The sequence below is a fragment of the Lissotriton vulgaris genome, chromosome 2_1 (assembly GCF_964263255.1).
Source record: "Lissotriton vulgaris chromosome 2_1, aLisVul1.2, whole genome shotgun sequence".
Classification (NCBI taxonomy): Eukaryota; Metazoa; Chordata; class Amphibia; order Caudata; family Salamandridae; genus Lissotriton; species Lissotriton vulgaris.
The window spans coordinates 1368523670-1368545798 of NC_141687.1; positions in this window are offsets into that span (position 1 = coordinate 1368523670).

Consider the following 22129-nt stretch of genomic DNA (forward strand, 5'->3'; position numbering starts at 1 on the left):
GAGTACTAAGTATAAGTAACCAATGGGGTAAAAGTTCCCAGGGGCAATTGAAAAGACTTGTTCGTTAGTAGGTCATGTTTGCCTTGCTACAAACATGCCCAAATTGCCAGTTGTCAGGGCTTTTTCAAGATGGCAAAATTTGGCCACACTATATTTAGGCTCTGATGATTGTTTGTGTGAACTGTGCTGCACTAGAGTGGTATAACACCAGAAGGGGTAGGGAGGATTCAAAATAAAGAACATGCAGTGGCACAAATAGTGTTGAATAAAACTGCCCTCACTCACACACAAATATGTGTGACATGCTTCATCATCGGGTCTGCTTACAATACACCCTGGAGTAGCCACGTACAGGATGGAGCATGAGTGTGTGTGATTGAGGGCAGTTTCATTCAGCACTATTTGTGCCACCGCATGTTCTTGATTTTGAATCCTCCCTAACCCTTCTGGTGTTATAATGTTTAGACAGGGGGTTCGGAGTAGGTGAACTGTTACCCTCACCCCGCCTTTTGTTTGAGATAATCACCAGAGTGTTCCCATGTCCAAAACATAAATCCAGTTTAAAACAGGCACTGTACTCACACAAAAAACAAAAACAGATGTCAGGTGAGGGGAAAGCAGGGTCTTTCAGCCCCAAACAGGAGATACAAAGGAATGTTCCTGGTATCCTGTTCTCTATATTTCAAATGTGCCAAAGTGCTAAATGAGAATCATTTGACAGTGTGTTGTTAACAGAATGTCCACAGCCCACTACTGGCTATTCTATTTAGCTAAGAGTTGTCATCTATGTCCATTGAGGTCAGCATAATTTGTGCTCCTGGCAGGATATTCACACCTTTTCCTGGGCTGAGCGTAGGCTGGGAATTGCTGATGGCTTAATGCAAAAGAGCCCCCAGGAATTCAAGCAGGACAAAGGTACATTTATAAGTTACTTTTTCATAATAGCTATTAAAAATCCGAATTCACCAGTGAATTGGATGTTTAATAACTATTAAAAATAGTTTTTATTTTTTATTTTTCTAGCTTGTCCCATTCCTGAGATAGAGTATTAAGATTTGAATCTGTACTCTGATTTTCTACATAGGACAGCTAGGTGTGCCACAGTGAAAAAAGCTTTAGGTCATTGTCAATGCAAGGACAAGATAATATTCATTTTGTACGGGTCCTACTTTTAAATACCATGTCCTTCGCCTTGTGGGCTAGACGGCCTACATATGGGTGACCTAAAAATAGTTAAAAGGGTAGTTGTTTTCTGTTAAAAAATGGTTATTTTACCATGTCACATTGCAGGTCTTATACTGCAGCAGTCAGGCTATAGAGCATAGGCCTGTAGCCATATTTGCAATGCTACAGTAGTGGTTGACACAATAGGTGCACTTTCTACACCATAAAATAGGGACTATCAGGTAAGTTACATGTGCCAACTAGGAAAAAGTCAATTTACCTATGTTTCCTCCAAGCCCTATATTCAACAGAATAAAATGTGATCCTTCTTGCCTCTCTGCTTGTCCATTTTGGTGCACTGGATTTTCGTTTTCGAACTCCACTTCTGCTACATAGAAATATTTAGTGAAGCATAAATACTTGGAAAAAGTCGGAGGGCAAATGGACCAATATGCCCATGATCATGACTGGTACCCCAGTTGTCAAGTGGTCATAGGCAACTCTAACCAAGTGTCTAAGAAAGTGTAAAATGTCCGGTTGTGGTCTATCTTAGAAAGTTGTCCTCTTTGACTTCACATAAATTTAAATGGAACACAGTGATTGGCTTTCTTTTGTGGTCCAAATCGAGAAGAAAGATTAAAATATTGATTAAAATAATGATTTAATTGGTTTGTTCAATTACTTTTTTGGATATTTCTTGTAAAAACTTTAAAAGGTTTGATAATTGTAATACAAACTTTAATTCATATAAAATTGTGATTCATATTACAAATGCATTTCAGAATCATATTCATTTTAACGTCAGGTTTTTACAGAACCTGTAGACAATTATTCACTGGAAACACTAATAAATGTCAGGACTTTTACATACCTCAATTATAATGCGTGTCAAAAAACATAAGTTGATTTCACTAACAACTGTCCAAACAAATATGTCCTCATCTATTAGTAAGTAAAAAATATGCACCAATCATAAATATAAAGTCTTTCATATTAAAATACTAATCTCAGCCGACATTTAAGATGCTTGCATCCAGAAAGTTGAAACTAGGATCCTTCAAATCTTATTCAATTTACTCTTTAATGTAGGTAATGCATCTTTGCTTACGGTATGTTGTATACTTCCAAATGGCCACCATTTCTGGTCAACATGGGCAGCCTTCAAATCATATGCTTATACTTGTCATGTTGTTAGTGTGAATCCCAATCTCTGCAGGGTCCATTTATATGTAAAGGCAATATTAGTTCATTCTTACTGTCAATTAAACACTACTGTTGTCTATTTTGTCTGAGTGTATGGCTTGAGATTATAGTGTTTCATTCTAATTGTAAATTAATGTTTTCTAAAATATCTTTAATATAAAACAATAGTTTAGGTTTTTAATATCAGTCAATAAAAAGTGAATTCCGTTTTGATATATATATATATATATATATATATATATATATATATATATTCACTGAAAAAACCATAGGTTAGAGACCATATATAGTTAGCTGGACATTTTAGTGACAAAAAACCAATGAAATTCCATATATAGTTAGTTGCACTAACTATATATCGCGCACCCGCAATCCACTGCTGATGATGTCACATATTACATCATTCATGACATGGTCAGTGACATCACTGATGACATCACTGATGACATCTCAAATGACATCACTGATGACATCACTGATGACATCTCAAATGACATCACTGATGACATCATCTAGTGTCTGTGTGTTTTTGTAAAGTTTAAATATGTTTTACATATTGAAGAATGAGTGGATGTATGGAAGACTGAGTGTGTGTGTGGCTGGCTGGGAGGTGTGTGACTCTGTGCATATCAATGTGTACTTGTATCAGTGATTGTATAAGAGAGTAAGTATGTGTTAGTATATGTGTGAAAAGTATGGTGTTCTGTGTTTAACTGTATAGATGAGGAAATCGAAGTGTGATTGATTCTTCACAGGACTGACTAGGTGTATGAGTGCATATGATAGTGTTGTAATAATGAGTGACTGTATGTATGAGTGATTGTATGGGTGAATGAGTGAATGTGTGTGTAGACGTAGGAATCAGTGAGTGCGTATGTAGTAACTGGTATTGGTGTGTCATGATGTCATCAGTGATGTCATTTGAGATGTCATCAGTGATGTCATTTGAGATGTCATCAGTGATGTCATCAGTGATGTCACTGAAGTATGGTGTTCTGTGTTTAACTGTATAGATGAGGAAATGGAAGTGTGATTGATTCTTTACAGGACTGACTAGGTGTGTGAGTAACTCCATGGATGAGTGGCAGTGTGTGAGTGTCTGCATAGGTGTATGAGTGCATATGATAGTGTAATAATGAGTGACTGTATGTATGAGTGATTGTATGGGTGAATGAGTGAATGTGTGTGTAGACGTAGGAATCAGTGAGTGCGTATGTAGTAACTGGTATTGGTGTGTCATGATGTCATCACTGATGTCATTTGAGATGTCATCAGTGATGTCATCAGTGATGTCATTTGAGATGTCATCAGTGATGTCATCAGTGATGTCACTGACCATGTCATGAATGATGTAATATGTGACATCATCAGCAGTGGATTGCGGGTGCGCGATATATAGTTAGTGCAACTAACTATATATGGAATTTCATTGGTTTTTTGTCACTAAAATGTCCAGCTAACTATATATGGTCTCTAACCTATGGTTTTTTCAGTGAATTTTCAAGGTTTTGTAAATGCAAATTCCTAACTATATATGGTCTATAACCTATGGTTTTTTTCAGTGAATTTCATTGGTTTTTTAAAAGCTAATATCTATAGCTGTAAAATATATTCTTTATTACGTGACGTATCACGTAGCCACGTGAGACGCCTCATGACGCGTCGCATAACCGTGACGTATCGGTTCTGCAGCGCAAACAAAACCCGTAACGTAAGCGTGCCGGAGCACGCTTACAGATATATATATTTTTTTTAACCTTAATTAGACAAAATCCACACGTGCACATATCTTGAGGCCTTGCAAAGGCACATCAAACAAACAGTCTCTACAATTTTGCCAAGTTTGCTGGAAATCTATTCCCTTAATTTTTTTTTCACTGTTTCTCTTGGTTTTCCCCTTGTTACGCTTACCGGGACGCTACCCGGTACGCGAACCGGACGCTCCAAAAACACAAGATGGCGGACTCCCGTTACGCTGCCGGTTAGCTGCCCGGTTCGCGTACCGGGAAGCGCCTCTACCGCGAAAAATCGCGGGGGACTTTAATATCCCCCTCATAAATCCTAGGGGGTCAGGAGGGGTTTACCTTGCCCCCTTTCCTTCATTTCCGCCTTCTTTTTTCACCACATCTTGTCTCTCGAACCTACCGAGAGACAAGATGGCGGCCGCTCCGGACTGTTTACAATGTTGACAGCTACGCTGCCGGTTAGCTGCCCGGTTAGCTGCCCGGTGAGCTGCCCGGTTCGCGTACCGGGACGCGCCTCTACGGCGTAAAATCGCAAAATTTTTTGCCCCGCGGGGCACTTTAATATCCCCCTCATCAATCCTAGGGGGTCAGGAGTGGTCTACCTTGCCCCCTTTCCTTCATTTCCCCCTTCGTTTTTCACCACATCTTGTCTCTCGATCGTACCGAGAGACAAGATGGCGGCCGCTCCGGTTTGTTTAGAATGTTGACAGACACCGGAGAGCCAATCAGATTCGCTTCGCGAAGTTCCGTTACGCGTCAGGTACGCGAACCGGGGCGCTAACCGGAGCGCTGTCACAGATATATATATTTTTTTAAACGTTAATTTCTCAAAATCCACTGGAGCACATATATTGAGACATAGCAAAGGCACGTCGGGCAAACCATATCTACAATTTTGCCAAGTTTCATGTAAATCTATTCAGCCGTTCGAGCTAAAAGTGAGTCCAACCGCCCTATGGAAAAATGAATGGGAAAAACGCGTTTTGGGACCCCCCTTTGTTCTCGGCCCCCCCTTGACGAAACCCCACCAAATTTTCAGGGGCTGCTCAGAAAAAAATGTGCCATTTTCCTGAAAATTTCAGCCAATTCCGTCCACAAACGCCAAAGTTATTAGACATAGAATTTTCAGAAATCCCATAGAGAAAACATCCTAACTATATATACCCACTGGCTATCGCCAGTAGGTAATATACATATATAAACATATGTAATCTGCATATCTATATAAATATAAATGCATGCATACATATACATATATGCATACATATGCATGTTATTTACATGAAAGTTTTAAAAACACTAATAAAAGCAAAGCTAAAAAGCCACCTCATTACAAACAGAATGGCTTTAACTTAAACGAGGGCGAGATCTATTGCATTTTCAATGCTTGTTTACTTTGGTTCTATCAAGAAGTCATTCAGATGTGTCACACATTTGCCATAAATTCTGAATGTTAGCACTCTAGTTGCTCATTAGATCACTGTAGTAAAGCTAGTGCTCACCAGGGAAGTCTGCTGCTAATCATGGTTTGCAGCCATTTTCCCGCATTTTTTATCCCGCAGACTTTCAGTCCGCATACCATTATCCCGCAAGGTCATTGAGCTCGCATACCATTATCCCGCATTTTTTCAAAACGCATGTGCATTTATCGCGCATGCCTTTACAAAGAATTACGTTTTAAAGGCATGTATGGTAAATGCATTTGCGTTGTGAAAACCACGATGACGAGAGAGGTAAGTGGGTTTGTGTTAATTTTTTCGTGGGTTAGTGATTGTGTAGTGTAGTGTAGTGTTGTGTAGTGTAGTGTTGTGTTAGTGTAGTGTAGAGTTGTGGTGGTTGTTTAGTGTAGGGTCATGCTGGGGGTAGTGTTTTAGGGTTTAGGGTTGTGTTGTAGTGTTTGCGTAGTGTAGGGTCATGCTGGGGGTAGTGTTTTAGGGTTCAGGGTAGTGTTGTAGTGTTTGCGTAGTGTAGGGTCATGCTGGGGGTAGTGTTTTAGGGTTTAGGGTTGTGTTGTAGTGTTTGCGTAGTGTAGGGTCATGCTGGGGCTAGTGTTTTAGGGTTTAGGGTAGTGTTGTAGTGTTTGCGTAGTGTAGGGTCATGCTGGGCGTAGTGTTTTAGGGTTTTGGGTAGTGTTGTAGTGTTTGCGTAGTGTAGGGTCATGCTGGGGTGTAGTGTTTTAGGGTTTAGGGTAGTGTTGTAGTGTTTGCGTAGTGTAGGGTCATGCTGGGTGTAGTGTTTTAGGGTTTTGGGTAGTGTTGTAGTGTTTGCGTAGTGTAGGGTCATGCTGGGGGTAGTGTTTTAGGGTTTTGGGTAGTGTTGTAGTGTTTGCGTAGTGTAGGGTCATACTGGGGTGTAGTGTTTTAGGGTTTTGGGTAGTGTTGTAGTGTTTGCGTAGTGTAGGGTCATGCTGGGGGGTAGTGTTTTAGGGTTTTGGGTAGTGTTGTAGTGTTTGCGTAGTGTAGGGTCATGCTGAGGGTAGTGTTTTAGGGTTTAGGGTAGTGTTGTAGTGTTTGCGTAGTGTAGGGTCATGCTGGGGGTAGTGTTTTAGGGTTTAGGGTAGTGTTGTAGTGTTTGCGTAGTGTAGGGTCATGCTGGGGGTAGTGTTTTAGGGTTTAGGGTAGTGTTGTAGTGTTTGCGTAGTGTAGGGTCATGCTGGGGGTAGTGTTTTAGGGTTTAGGGTAGTGTTGTAGTGTTTGCGTAGTGTAGGGTCATGCTGGGGTGTAGTGTTTTAGGGTTTTGGGTAGTGTTGTAGTGTTTGCGTAGTGTAGGGTCATGCTGGGGGTAGTGTTTTAGGGTTTAGGGTAGTGTTGTAGTGTTTGCGTAGTGTAGGGTCATGCTGGGGTGTAGTGTTTTAGGGTTTTGGGTAGTGTTGTAGTGTTTGCGTAGTGTAGGGTCATGCTGGGGGTAGTGTTTTAGGATTTAGGGTAGTGTTGTAGTGTTTGCGTAGTGTAGGGTCATGCTGGGGGTAGTGTTTTAGGGTTTTGGGTAGTGTTGTAGTGTTTGCGTAGTGTAGGGTCATGCTGGGGGGTAGTGTTTTAGGGTTTTGGGTAGTGTTGTAGTGTTTGCGTAGTGTAGGGTCATGCTGAGGGTAGTGTTTTAGGGTTTAGGGTAGTGTTGTAGTGTTTGCGTAGTGTAGGGTCATGCTGGGGGTAGTGTTTTAGGGTTTAGGGTAGTGTTGTAGTGTTTGCGTAGTGTAGGGTCATGCTGGGGGTAGTGTTTTAGGGTTTAGGGTAGTGTTGTAGTGTTTGCGTAGTGTAGGGTCATGCTGGGGGTAGTGTTTTAGGGTTTAGGGTAGTGTTGTAGTGTTTGCGTAGTGTAGGATCATGCTGGGGGTAGTGTTTTAGGGTTTAGGGTAGTGTTGTAGTGTTTGCGTAGTGTAGGGTCATGCTGGGGTGTAGTGTTTTAGGGTTTTGGGTAGTGTTGTAGTGTTTGCGTAGTGTAGGGTCATGCTGGGGGTAGTGTTTTAGGGTTTATGGTAGTGTTGTAGTGTTTGCGTAGTGTAGGGTCATGCTGGGGTGTAGTGTTGTAGGGTTTTGGGTAGTGTTGTAGTGTTTGCGTAGTGTAGGGTCATGCTGGGGGTAGTGTTTTAGGATTTAGGTTAGTGTTGTAGTGTTTGCGTAGTGTAGGGTCATGCTGGGGGTAGTGTTTTAGGGTTTAGGGTTGTGTTGTAGTGTTTGCGTAGTGTAGGGTCATGCTGGGGGTAGTGTTTTAGGGTTTAGGGTTGTGTTGTAGTGTTTGCGTAGTGTAGGGTCATGCTGGGGGTAGTGTTTTAGGGTTTAGGGTAGTGTTGTAGTGTTTGCGTAGTGTAGGGTCATGCTGGGGTGTAGTGTTTTAGGGTTTTGGGTAGTGTTGTAGTGTTTGCGTAGTGTAGGGTCATGCTGGGGGTAGTGTTTTAGGGTTTAGGGTAGTGTTGTAGTGTTTGCGTAGTGTAGGGTCATGCTGGGGGTAGTGTTTTAGGGTTTAGGGTAGTGTTGTAGTGTTTGTGTAGTGTAGGGTCATGCTGGGGGTAGTGTTTTAGGGTTTAGGGTAGTGTTGTAGTGTTTGTGTAGTGTAGGGTCATGCTGGGGGTAGTGTTTTAGGGTTTAGGGTAGTGTTGTACTGTTTGTGTAGTGTAGGGTCATGCTGGGGGTAGTGTTTTAGGGTTTAGGGTAGTTTAGTTGTTTAGTGTATGCTAAAGGCATATTCGTTCTAAAAGTTTTCGTTATTTTAATTTGCGGCCTAATAGTACATGCAGGATTTTTTTTGCGGACTGATGGTATGCGGGATTTCGTCATATATTCGCTAATCATACTTTCTATGGCAAAATGAACCCCCTCATTTTGTTCCTTTTTAAATTAAATGTTTTAAGAGTTACCACTTTATTCCAATCAAGAAGGCTTCAGGTGTGCCATACCTTTGTAATAAGTAGGACTGTTAGCACTCTAGTTGTTCTTTAGAACACTCTGGGACAATCTGTCATTGGGCTATAGTTGGGCTACATCTGGCTGATATTTGGGCTACATTTGGTTTTTTGTCTCTGGTGGCCATCTTTGGGCTACATTGGGCTACATTGGGCTACATTGGGCTACATTTGGGCTCCAACATATATATAGCCCAATGTAGCCCAATTTATATTTTTCAAAGTTAATTTTCGTAAAAACCACTGGAGCCTATATCTTGAGACATAGCAAAGGCACATCGGGCTACCAGTCCCTACAATTTTGCCAAGTTTGGTGTAAATCCATTCAGCCGTTCAGGCTAAAAGTGAGGCCAACCGCCCTATGGAAAATTGCATGGGAAAAACACGTTTTGGGACCCCCCTTTTTTCTCGGCCCCCCCTTGACGAAAACCCCCCAAATTTTCAGGGGCTGCTCAGAAACAAAATGTTCCATTTTCCTGAAAATTTCAGCCAATTCTGTCCTCATAAGCCAAAGTTATTCGACATAGAATTTTCAAAAATCCCATAGGAAAAAAATCCTAACTATATATACCTACTGGCTATCGCCAGTAGGTAATATATATATATATATATATATTCAATGAAAAAACCATAGGTTATAGGCCATATATAGTTAGGAATTAGCATTTACAAAACCTTATTTTACTCGCATAAAACCATTGAAATTCCATATATAGTTAGCTAACTATAAGCGCTAACTATATATCGCGCACACGCAATCCACTGCTGATGATGTCACATATTACATCATTCATGACATGGTCAGTGACATCACTGATGACATCACTGATGACATCTCAAATGACATCACTGATGACATCACTGATCACAACATCCACTGATTGTATGTGTCTGTAAAGTTTAAATATGTTTCACATATTGAAGAATGAGTGGATGTATAAGTGCCTGGATGAAGAATTTAGTAGGTGCATGACAGACTGTATGAGTGAGTGATTAAATGTGTCTCACTGAGTACATGGGTTAGTGACTAAACTGTCTTAATTCGTGCATCAGTATGTTTGTTGTTGTGTAAGCTGCTGCATGTGTTGATCAGTAGCTATAAGAGTGGCCATATGGGTTATTGATTGGTTGCCCAAGTATTTGAATGGGAGGCTGAGTGTGTGTGTGGGTGGCTGGGAGGTGCGTGACTCTGTGCATAGATGTGTAAGCAGTTGATTCACTAGGAGTATGAGTTCAAGAGTGCATGTGGAAACAGCTATATGGGCGGTTGACTGTGCATGGGTGTGTTGGTGAGTGAATGGATTTCTCATTGCTACATGTGCAAGTAAGTACGTATGTAAAACACAATACATGTGAGAGTTGAGATATATAATTAACTGAACATAAGAGCCAGTGAATGTGTGAGTGGCTGTATCGATCACTGTGAGCTTGTATCAGGGATTATATAAGAGAGTAAATATGTGTTATTATATGTTTGAATAAGTAAGATGTGTATAACTGTATAGTTGAGGAAATGGAGGTGTGATTGATTCTTTGCATGACTGACTAGGTGTGTGAGTAACTCCATGGATGAGTGACAGTCTGTGAGTGTCTGTTTATACTGAGTGTATGTAAGGTTATATTAGAGTCTGAAGAGGTTCATTGTATTATCACATGAGTGATGTGATCAGTGATGACAAATGAGATGTCATCAGTGATGTCATTTGAGTTGTCATCAGTGATGTCATCAGTGATGTCATTTGAGATGTCATCATTGATATCATTTGAGTTGTCATCAGTGATGTCATTTGAGATGTCATCAGTGATGTCATCAGTGATGTCACTGACCATGTCATGAATGATGTAATATGTGACATCATCAGCAGTGGATTGCGGGTGCGCGATATATAGTTAGCGCTTATAGTTAGCTAACTATATATGGAATTTCAATGGTTTTATGCGAGTAAAATAAGGTTTTGTAAATGCTAATTCCTAACTATATATGGCCTATAACCTATGGTTTTTTCATTGAATTTTCAAGGTTTTGTAAATGCAAATTCCTAACTATATATCCACTATAACCTATGGTTTTTTCTGTGAATTTCATTGGTTTTTTAATAGCAAATATGAAAAGCTTTAAAATGTCAAGTACGTGATAGATAAAAACATTTTCGTATTTATGCACGCTGATGTGCTTTGAACGCTGCCCCCCCCCCCCTCCCCTCTTTTGCCTTAGTAGTACTCTCTCTTTGCAGATACAGAAGGGTAGTTAACGCAGGCCTTTACCCCCGTTGTAATCCGTCGTACCTCCTTGTCTCTCCATTTGATTAATTGTTGTCCAAGCATTTACTGTTTTAGAATTGGTTCTCTTTGGATCATTCTCTATTTACAAACAAGCACAAAGTCGCAATACTCTGTTTAGTCTTTGCAGATAGTGAAAAATCGTGTAAAAAAATAAAAGTAATCGAGCAAAATCAGTAGGCCACTAATTGGATCTCTTTTTGACCTCGCTAAAATAGAAATATTAGGAACAACCCTTCTTGAGAAATACGAAAATAGTGAGATGAACTGAGCTCCACACCATGAGGGCTGCAAGACAGCTCGGCTCCATCACCCATCCCGCACAAAATAATGACAAACCCTATGCAAATATTAAAAATATAGACAACACACCAGCAAAGAAACAGGGTAAAACATTTTATTAAAAAACTATTTACATAACGTTGGTTTATAAGATGATGTCAGTAGTGGACCGATGTGTGAATAGATCGAAAACAGCACAAGGCTCCAAGATCCGGATAGCAAGCTCCTGGATGTTGGGTGCCATAGTTTAGAGTTCTAAATTTCAGCCTTTTTCAATGCCTGTGCTTTGTTGAATCAAAATGGCGGCTTGACACAAAGCTGACTCAAGCGTTGTTACTGATGCTATGCAGACAAAAACTGGTTTTCAGTTTGTACATTTTTCTAGATTTTTCAATCCAAGTTTGGTTGACTTTGTAGAACGATGGCTTCAGATTTTCAACATACGGTGTGGTGGCGCTGACTGGGAGGGGGCGCTTCGCTCCTGCCCCCTCCCCAAGTAAGATTTTCATACGTGAAAGTACGTTAATGGTTTTGGTCCCTGAGATGCTTCGATGTCACTACCATTCTCAAATAGCATAAGTTCTGGATGTTGGGTGCCATAGTTAAGAGTTCTGAGCAGCGCTTGTAACACTGTCTGAAGCTTATTTCCACCTACTGCAGCTTCACTATTCTCAAAGTAAGTGAGTGTCGTTTGTGGACCTGACTGCATTAGAAAACAATGTGATATGTTACCTTCCTAAACAGCTTGACGGAGGCCCCTGAGGGGCGCTGTGATGGCCATGGACTCGGAGAAGACGCTTGGCTCCGACACCCTCCCCAAGTCTTATAGCACTGGTGTAGCCTGAGATCGCCCCCGACATAGGCGGCCGGCTCCCGGGGTCCGGCGGTACTTTTTGCCTTTTGATGACTCTTCAATTCTGGACCTTGTCCCACAATCCGTTTGACCTGAAGACAAGCTGTAGTGAGGCGCCCCTTTATCGTTTTAGTTGCCATTCCGCCCGCTTTTGCTACACTGTGCCTCTTCCGCCATTCAGCTGTTTTCCGCCCGCTCTTGCGACTACAGCGTCTCGCTCACCATGTAGTTGAGATGCGCCCGCTCTTGCGGTGCAGCGATAGGCGGCTGCCACAGGACTCTCAAAATGGCGGCCGGCTCTTCGGTTTTGGGCCTGGTCCACTAAAATGGCCCTGGGACACCTTGGAACTCGGACGCTTGTCTGCTAGGGCTTGGGTCCCATTCTCGAAAAGCGTCCCCTCAGCCGTGAAGATTCTACAAAAGTCTTGGGGGCCTCCGACTCCCGCAGGCTTCTGGTGGGGAGCGGCTGCCATGATTGCTCGTGGAATGGCCACGACGGAGCTACGAGATGGTAGTGGTCTCATGCTGACGCCAGCTTTAGTCTGAAACATCCAGAAACACTGTAGACTACCAATTCGATCAGTTCCGGTAGCGCCCCAACATGACCCGGAAGAGAAGAACTTGCCCTCCCCTCTTTGACTGATGGTTCTTGTTGCCTGTCCCCTCTGTTGTCATTTAACAGAACTTTTTGGACTGCTGAAAGGGGTTGTGTTCTGAACGCTGGTTGGTGGAGACATTTAGACTATATTCTTGACCTACGTTGTCGCGTAATGCGTTTTATGACACGCCGCGTTAGCGCACCCGGAAGTGATCCGAGGCGCGGCGCGCAGCGCGTAACGTAAGCATAACAGGTCATGTGACTTGTTAATAAAACTTTTCATTGGTTCATTTTACTTTTGTTAATTTAATGATGAAAAGCTTGGTCATATGACCTAAAAATTACGCTTTTTATTATTTTCGAACAATATTTTTTTTTCAAACATATGTTATAATATTCCAGGCTAATGTACTTTCCCGGAAAATTTACAACTGTCTTGCAAGTAAAATATATTCCTTTTTCGAGAAAAAGGGCGTTTCTTCCTTCCATGACGGAGCCGTTGAGTAAAAGAGATTCGGCCTGCTGTCTTAGTCGCCGATACGCCTGATTATCAGATTCTTATCGATCACTTTATGTTGCAGACATGAAAAACACAACTGCCCTTGACCATTTATCTTTACTGCGTTCCTACATATTATACCTTTTATCCGTCATGTAATTGGACTGCTTTATTTCACTTGCCTTTTACTGATTCGAAAACAGTCACTAAAAGTAAAAACTTTACAAATGAAAATACTACTACCGTGTTTTGTTTTAAAAACCTTTATTGTGAAAATGTCAGTATACAAATACGGGCCTATAACCACGTGGGCCGGCCACGGAGCAAACTCAAATCGTATATGATGAGGAGACATTTACACTGTAGAAGAACGTAACGAGCGGGCCATTAGGTGACAAGAACAAAGGTGTCTAACAGTTGCGGAATCGGTGGACGTACATTTTGTAATTAAAATACGACAGGGCCACTTACAATAACATTTTCTAGATATACATTTGCGGGCAAAGAGTTACGAGTCCCATTTATACCGGCGCCATTTTGGGCGAGGCCGGGCAGGTCCAAGATATAGTCAAAATGTCTCCACCAACCATCGGCCAGACCAGAACCCCTTTCGGCCCTTTATGTTACAAGATGGTGTCTTCCATTCAGAAAATATTGGTGGCAGCATTTTGAAAGGAAACAGAAACAGCCGTTCTCCTAGTGAGTTTCACATTGTTACATTTAGGAAGAATGTTGAAGAGTAGTATGTGGAAAATCTGAAGCCATTTTTCTACAAACTCTCAATCAGACTTGGATGGAAAAAAAAACCTGAAGAATGTACAAACTGAAAACCAATTTTTGTCTGTATAGCACCAACAGTAACGCTTGAGTCAGCTTTGTGTCAAGCCGCCATTTTCATTCAATCAATAGCGTCCCCCTGCACACATTCAGGGACCTGGTCGTGTCTTCAGATGAAACGCATTGTAGGAAAAGAAGCAGAAAGGAAAAGGAAAAAAGTTCTGCCGGACCTAGTGAAGCTGCAGCAGGTGCAAATAAGCTTCAGACAGTCTTACAAGCACTGCTCAGAACTCTCAACTGAGGCACTCAACATCCAGGACTTGCCATTCGGATCTTGGCGCCTTGTATTTTTGTTTTGTTTTTGATGGAGGGGAAAGAACAAAAAACAGACATTGAAAAAGGCTCAACAGTGCAGGGCGCCTTGTGCTGGTTCCGACCTATTCACACATCGGTCCGCTACTGACATCACCTCATAAACCAACGGGGCACCCCACGCCGACTTTCGGCGCAGCATTGTAGGATGGCCACACCAGTGCGGCAATTTGCTGGACACCACCTCGGTGCCATCCAGATCTCGGCGCGTTCATTCATTCAATAGCGTCCCCCTGCACACATTCAGGGACCTGGTCGTGTCTTCAGAAGAAACGCATTGTAGGAAAAGAAGCAGAAAGGAAAAGGCAACAAGTTCCGCCGGACCTAGTGAAGCTGCAGCAGGTGCAAATAAGCTTCAGACAGTTCTACAAGCACTGCTCAGAAATCTCAACTGAGGCACTCAACATCCAGGACTTGCCATTCGGATCTTGGCGCCTTGTGCTGGTTCCGACCTATTCACACATCAGTCCACTACTGACATCACCTCATAAGCCAACGGGGCACCCCACGCCGACTTCCGGCGCAGCATTGTAGGATGGCCACACCAGTGCGGCAACTTGCTGGACACAACATCGGGGCCATCCAGATCTCGGCGCGTTCGACTCACTGTACCGCAACAGTGACCGCAACTCAGCTGGACACGCCGTCTTTCGGCGCAGCATTGTAGGATGGCCACACCAGTGCGGCAACTTGCTGGACACGACCTCGGCGCCATCCGGATCTCGGCGCGTTCGAGTCACTGTACCGCAACAGTGACCGCAATTCAGCTGGACACGCCGTCTTTCGGCGCAGCATTGTAGGATGGCCACACCAGTGCGGCAATTTGCTGGACACCACCTCGGTGCCATCCGGATCTCGGCGCGTTGTGCTGCCTTCGGCCTATTCGCACATCGGTCCGCTACTGACGCCGCCTCACGTGCCAACGGATTTTCTACGCTTTTTGTAGCCCTATGTCGCATAACAGGTCATGTGACTTGTTTATAAAACTTTTCATTGGTTCATTTTACTTTTGGTTTCCTAAAGATGGAAGGCTTGGTCATATGACCTAAAAATAACACTTTTCATTGGTTTAGAACATTTTTTTTTCCCAAACGATGAAAGCCCCACCTTGTTTCTGGATCATTCAGACTGAAGCTGGCGTCAGCATGAGAGCACCACCATCTCGTGGCTCCGTCGTGGTCATTCCGCGAGCAATCATGGCAGCCGCTCCCCACCGGAAGCCTGCGGGAGTCGGGGGCCCCCAAGACTTTTATACAATCTTCACGGCTGAGGGGACGCTTTTCGAGAATGGAGCCCAAGCCCTAGCAGGCAAGCGTCCGACTTCCAAGGTGTCCCAGGGCCATTTCAGTGGACCAGGCCCAAAACCGAAGAGCCGTCCGCCATTTTGACAGCCATGTGGCAGCCGCCTATCGCTGCACTGCAAGAGTGGGAGCAACTCCACAACATGGTGAGCGAGACGCTGTGGCCGCAAGAGCGAGCGCAACTCAGCTAGATGGCCGCCACCTGGGGAGGCCCGTTCACGCCGCCTCCCCCCCCCCCCCCCCCGGGCCGCCGCACGCCAATTTTCGGAGCAGCATTGTAGGATACCAAAACCAGTGCGGCAGTTTACTGGACATCACCTGGGTGCCTGTCGTACATGTTGTGTCAGCCATGTGACACTGGACACAGACCGCTACTGACGAGGCCTCCCCCCGCACCACCCGGGACGCCCCACGCTGTTTTTCTGTGCTGCATTGTAGGATCCCTAAACCAGTGCGGCACCCAGGCGACATCACCTGGGTGCCGTCCAGAACTCTGCACGTTGTGCTGCCTTGGGACTATTCGCACAACAGACCGCTACTGACGAGGCCTCCCCCCGCCCCACCCGGGACGCCCCACGCCAATTTTCGGAGCAGCATTGTAGGATCCCTAAACCAGTGCGGCACCCAGGCGACATCACCTGGGTGCCGTCCAGAACTCTGCACGTTGTGCTGCCTTGGGACTATTCGCACAAAAGACAGCTTCTAACCATTGTTGCTTTTTGTGTTAATAAATGTTTAAATGTTTTTAGTTTTTGTTCTGTTCATTATCGTTAAAAGTTAATAAAGTTTTATAACCTTACTTTGTTGGAGTGTTATCTATTTTTTTAAAAACGGGTGAATGGGGCTTTGAATCGGGTTATTGTCATGTGTGGGCTTTGGAAGTGTGCTGCTGCAGGATCGGACATTTCAAACTCAAATGCACGTTCTTTTTCTTACCTTTCCGAAGCATGGAGCGCAATAGCAGACAGAGAAAGGGTGATGCACGTGTTGAACACTACCTGACCTGGCAAGTTGCTGGCAGTGCCCCCCCGCCCGCTCCTGAAAGAGGGCACACACACACCGCCGCCCCGAGTACTTCACAAATCTTTAAAAGACCATGCGCTTGTTCATGAGGCTTAAATGGTTTATCACCTCTTCTAGAACCCCTGCATCGACCCTCTGACGTTTCCTGGAAAAATTACCATGTAACACAATACCAAGCCCTGTCAGCTGAAACCCCCAAGGAATCGTGGGGCATATTATCAAGGGGGTTTATCTCCGCTTTTTTGGCTTTAAAAACCATGAAAGCGGAGATAAAATTATTTCCCTATTATCAAGCTGTCGCTAACACCAGTTAGTGACAGCTAAAAGGAGATAGCGACCATCTTGGGCCCCGCTTTGCATGTCAGTGATACTTATCACTAATGACATGCAAAGTGGCGTGCCAAGATGTTAGCGACTAGAAACAGTCCCTAACATCGCTACCTTCTATTACCAACTTTTGGAGATATTCGCGCTAAGCGCGAATATCTCCAAAATCTAACACCTGCCCTGAGCAGTTCTTAGCCATGTTATCCAATGGGAGGTGGATAACATGGCTAAGAGCATTAGGTCGATAATACATGAATATCGCTGACTTTTCTGCGATAATAGCAAGGTTTATCTGCGATAAAAATCGCCGATGTGCGGCGATAATTTTTGTCTCTAAACAAGTTAGAGACAAAAATTATCGCTAGTTGTTCGTAATATGCCCCCGGGTTTTTGCTTGCAGAAATCGGGAGGCGGGAGACTAGCACTGAAATCAGTACTCACACGCCTGAATCAGGAGGATTGGCATGTCTGAATTCTCTACAGCTGGGGCCATAAACTACATCCGCAGGGGTAGGTGATAGCCTGGGACCAGCCTGGCATCTAAAATGGCTGCCGTGCACGACAAAATTGTGGCATTCGAAAAAAGGCAAGATGGCGCAGCCGCTGGAAGAGATATATCAACATATATCAGCCTCCTCAGCCACCCTCAGGAAACATAGGGGATTAGGATATGTCTCCCGCACCCCCTTATACCTACTACTTTAATTAACGAAGCACAAAATGGCGAATTCCCGTTTCGCTACCAGTTTGCGGCCCAGTTCGCGGCCCGTGAAGCGCTTCTACCGTGAAAAATCATTTTTTTTTTATTTTCCCCATGGGACCCTTTAATAACCCCAACAACATTCCTAGGGGGTCAAGAGGGGGATACCTTGCCCCCTTTCATTAAATTCCCCCTTAGTTTTTCACCTTTTCTTCTCTCTCGATCCTACCGAGAGACAAGATGGCGGCCGCTCCGGACTGTCACGCAGCAAAAAAAAAAAAAAAGCTCACGCACAGCCGCTGGAAGAGATGTATCAACATATATCAGCCTCCTCACCCACCCTCAGGAAACATAGGGGATTAGGATACGTCTCCCGCACCCACTTATAACTAGTAATTTAATTTACGAAGCACAAAATGGCGAATTCCCGTTTCGCTACCAGTTCGCGGCCGCGCTTCTACCGTGAAAAATCATTTTTTTTTTATTTTCCCCACGGGACCCTTTAATAACCCCAACAACATTCCTAGGGGGTCAAGAGGGGGATACCTTGCCCCCTTTCATTAAATTCCCCCTTCGTTTTCCACCTCTTCTTCTCTCTCGATCCTACCGAGAGACAAGATGGCGTCCGCTCCGGACTGTTTAGAATGTTGACAGACACCGGAGAGCCAATCAGCTTTCTGCGCGCAAAGTTCCGATAAGCGAAAAGTAAGCGGACCGGATCGCTGCCCAGAGCGCTGTTACAGATATATATCTTGGTTTGAACGTTAATTTCTCAAAAACTACTGGAGCACATATATTGAGACCTAGCAAAGGCACATCGGGCTAACAGTCCCTACAATTTTGCCAAGTTTCGTGCAAATCCATTCAGCCGTTCGAGCTAAAAGTGAGTCCAACCGCCCTATGGAAAACTCAATGCAAAAAACGCGTTTTGGGACCCCCCTTTTTTCTCAGCCCCCCCTTGACGAAACCCCACCAAATTTTCAGGGGCTGCTCAGAAACAAAATGTGCCATTTTCCTGAAAATTTCAGCCGATTCCGTCCACAAACGCCAAAGTTATTAGACATAGAATTTTCAAAAGTCCCATAGGGAAAAAATTCTAACTATATATACCTACTGGCGACAGCCAGTAGGTAATATATATATATATATATATATATATATATATATATATATATATATATATATATATATATATATATATATATATATATATATATATATATATATATATTACCTACTGGCTGTCGCCAGTAGGTATATATAGTTAGGATTTTTTCCCTATGGGATTTTTGAAAATTCTATGTCTAATAACTTTGGCGTTTGTGGACGGAATCGGCTGAAATTTTCAGGAAAATGGCACATGTTGTTTCTGAGCAGCCCTTGAAAATTTGGGGGGGTTTTGTCAAGGGGGGGCCGAGAAAAAAGGGGGGTCCCAAAACGCGTTTTTCCCATGTTAATTTCCATAGGGCCTTTGGCCTCACTTTTAGCTCGAACGGCTGAATGGATTTGCACGAAACTTGGCAAAATTGTAGGGACTGTTAGCCCGATGTGCCTTTGCTAGGTCTCAATATATGTGCTCCAGTGGATTTTGAGAAATTAACGTTCAAAACAAGATATATATCTGTAACAGCGCTCCGGGCTGCGCTCCGGTCCGCTTACTTTTCGCGAAACGGAACTTTGCGATGCGAAGCTGATTGGCTTTCCGGTGTCTGTCAACATTCTAAACAGTCCGGAGCGGCCGCCATCTTATCTCTCGGTAGGATCGAGAGAGAAGAAGAGGTGAAAAACGAAGGGGGAATTTAATGAAAGGGGGCAAGGTAGACCCTTCTTGACCCCCTAGGAATGATGTTGGGGTTATTAAAGGGTCCCGTGGGGAAAATAAAAAAAAATTGATTTTTCACGGTAGAAGCGCTTCTCGGGCCGCGAACTGGGCCGCGAACTGGTAGCGAAACGGGAATTCGCCATTTTGTGTTTCGTTTTAATTAAATTATTAGGTATAAGGGGGTGCGGGAGACGTATCCTGATCCCTTATGTTTTCTGAGGGTGGCTGAGGAGGCTCATATATGTTGATATATGTCTTCCAGCGGCTGTGCGTGCGCCATCTTATCTCTCGGTAGGATCGAGAGAGAAGAAGAGGTGAAAAACGAAGGGGGAATTTTATGAAAGGGGGCAAGGTAGACCCCTCTTGACCCCCTAGGAATGATGTTGGGGTTATTAAAGGGTCCCGTGGGGAAAATAAAAAAAAATGGATTTTTCACGGTAGAAGTGCTTCTCGGGCCGCGAACTGGGCCGCAAACTGGTAGCGAAACGGGAATTCGCCATTTTGTGTTTCGTTTTAATTAAATTACTAGGTATAAGGGGGTGCGGGAGACGTATCCTGATCCCTTATGTTTTCTGAGGGTGGCTGAGGAGGCTCATATATGTTGATACATGTCTTCCAGCGGCTGTGCGTGAGCGTTTTTTTTTTTTTTGCTGCGTGACGTCTGTTAACGTTCATTTCGATGGAAATCAGGAAGTGTTGACCGCCAATTTGTCACTGCGATAAAATATTTTGTTATAAATGAATCCTTATTGATAAACATTGTATGCGCCATCTTGCCTTTTTTCCAATGGCACAATTTTGTCGTGCACGGCAGCCATTTTAGATGCCTTGACCAGACCCACTCTCTGCACGCCGTCGATCCTCAGCACGGCTCCCCACCCTCGCAAGCATCTCCCCCACGCACTGGTCACCCCCGCTCTCTCTCTCATGCTTGGGCTATAAACTTCCCCCCATCTGCGCTGCTCTTCCCTGAGAATCACACCCTGTGCCCGCCCGACACCTCCCTTTCACCCTATTCACTACCGCACCCTCTGACACTCCTCTTCCTCTGTGTCCGATTGTCCAGGCCGGTCCCAGGCTATCACCTAGCCCTGCGGATGTAGTTTATGGCCCCAGCTGCAGAGAATCCAGACATGCCAACCCTCCCGATTCAGGCGTGAGACTACCGATTTCAGTGCTAGTCTCCCGCCTCCCGATTCCTGCAAGCAAAAACCCGATTCCTCAGGGGTTTCAGCTGACAGGGCTTGGTATTGTGTTACGTGCTAATTCTTCCAGGAAACGTCAGAGGGCCGATGCAGGGGCTCTAGAAGGGCTGATAAACCATTTAAGCCTCATTAACAAGCGCATGGTCTTTTAAAGATATGTGAAGTACTCGGGGCGGCGGTGTGTGTGTGCCCTCTTTCAGGAGCGGGCGGGGGGGTGGCACTGCCAGCAACTTGCCAGGCCAGGCAGTGTTCAACACTTGCATCACCCTTTCTCTGCCTGCTATTGCGCTCCATGCTTCGGAAAGGTAAGAAAAAGAACGTGCATTTGAGTTTGAAATGTCCGATCCTGTAGCAGCACACTCCAAAGCCCACACATGACAATAACCCGATTCAAGGCCCCATTCACCCGATTTTTTAAAAATATATAGTACTCCAACAAAGTAGGATTATAAAACTTTATTAACTTTATAAATATAACGAACGTAACAAAAACTGTAAATACATTTAAACATTTTTTTGCAAAAAGAAGCAACAATGGTCAGTAGCTGTCTTTTGTGCGAATAGTCCCAAGGCAGCACAACGTGCTGAGTTCTGGACGGCACCCAGGTGATGTCACCTGGGTGCCGCACTGGTTTTTGGTTTCCTACAATGCAGCTCAGAAAAACAGCGTGGGGCGTCCCGGGTGGTGCGGGGGGAGGCCTCGTCAGTAGCGGTCTGTTGTGCGAATAGTCCTAAGGCAGCAGAACGCGCTGAGATGTGGATGGCACCCAGGTGATGTCCAGTAACTTGCCGCACTGGTTTTGGCATCCTACAATGCTGCTCCGAAAAACGGCGTGGGGCGCCCGGGGGGGGGGTGGGGGAGGCGGCGTGAACGGGCCTCCCCAGATGGAGGCTCGTCTGCTGTACTGGGGCACCCCTTTACCATTTCAGTTGCCATTCCGCCCGCTTTTGCTACACTGTGCCTCATCCTCCATTCAGCTGTTTATCGCCCGTTCTTGTGGCTACAGCGTCTCGCTCACCATGTAGTTGAGTTGCGCCCACTCTTGCGGTGCAGCGATAGGCGGCTGCCATTGGATTCTTAAAATGGCGGACAGCTCTTCGGATTTGGGCCTGGTCCACTAAAATGGCCCTGGGACACCTTGGAACTCGGACGCTTGCCTGCTAGGGCTTGGGCTCCATTCTCGAAAGCGTCCCCTCAGCCGTGAAGATTCTACAAAAGTCTTGGGGGCCCTCGACTCCTGCAGGCTTCCGGTGGGGAGCGGCTGCCATGATTGCTCGCGGAATGACCACGACGGAGCCACGAGATGGTGGTGCTCTCATGCTGACGCCAGCTTCAGTCTGAAACATCCAGAAACAAGGTGGGGCTTTCATCGTTTGGGAAAAAAAATGTTCTAAACCAATGAAAAGTGTTATTTTTAGGTCATATGACCAAGCCTTCCATCATTAGGAAACCAAAAGTAAAATGAACCAATGAAAAGTTTTATAAACAAGTCACATGACCTGTTATGCTGCATAGGGCTTCAAAAAGCGTGGAAAATCCGTTGGCACGTGAGGCGGCGTCAGTAGCGGACCGATGTGC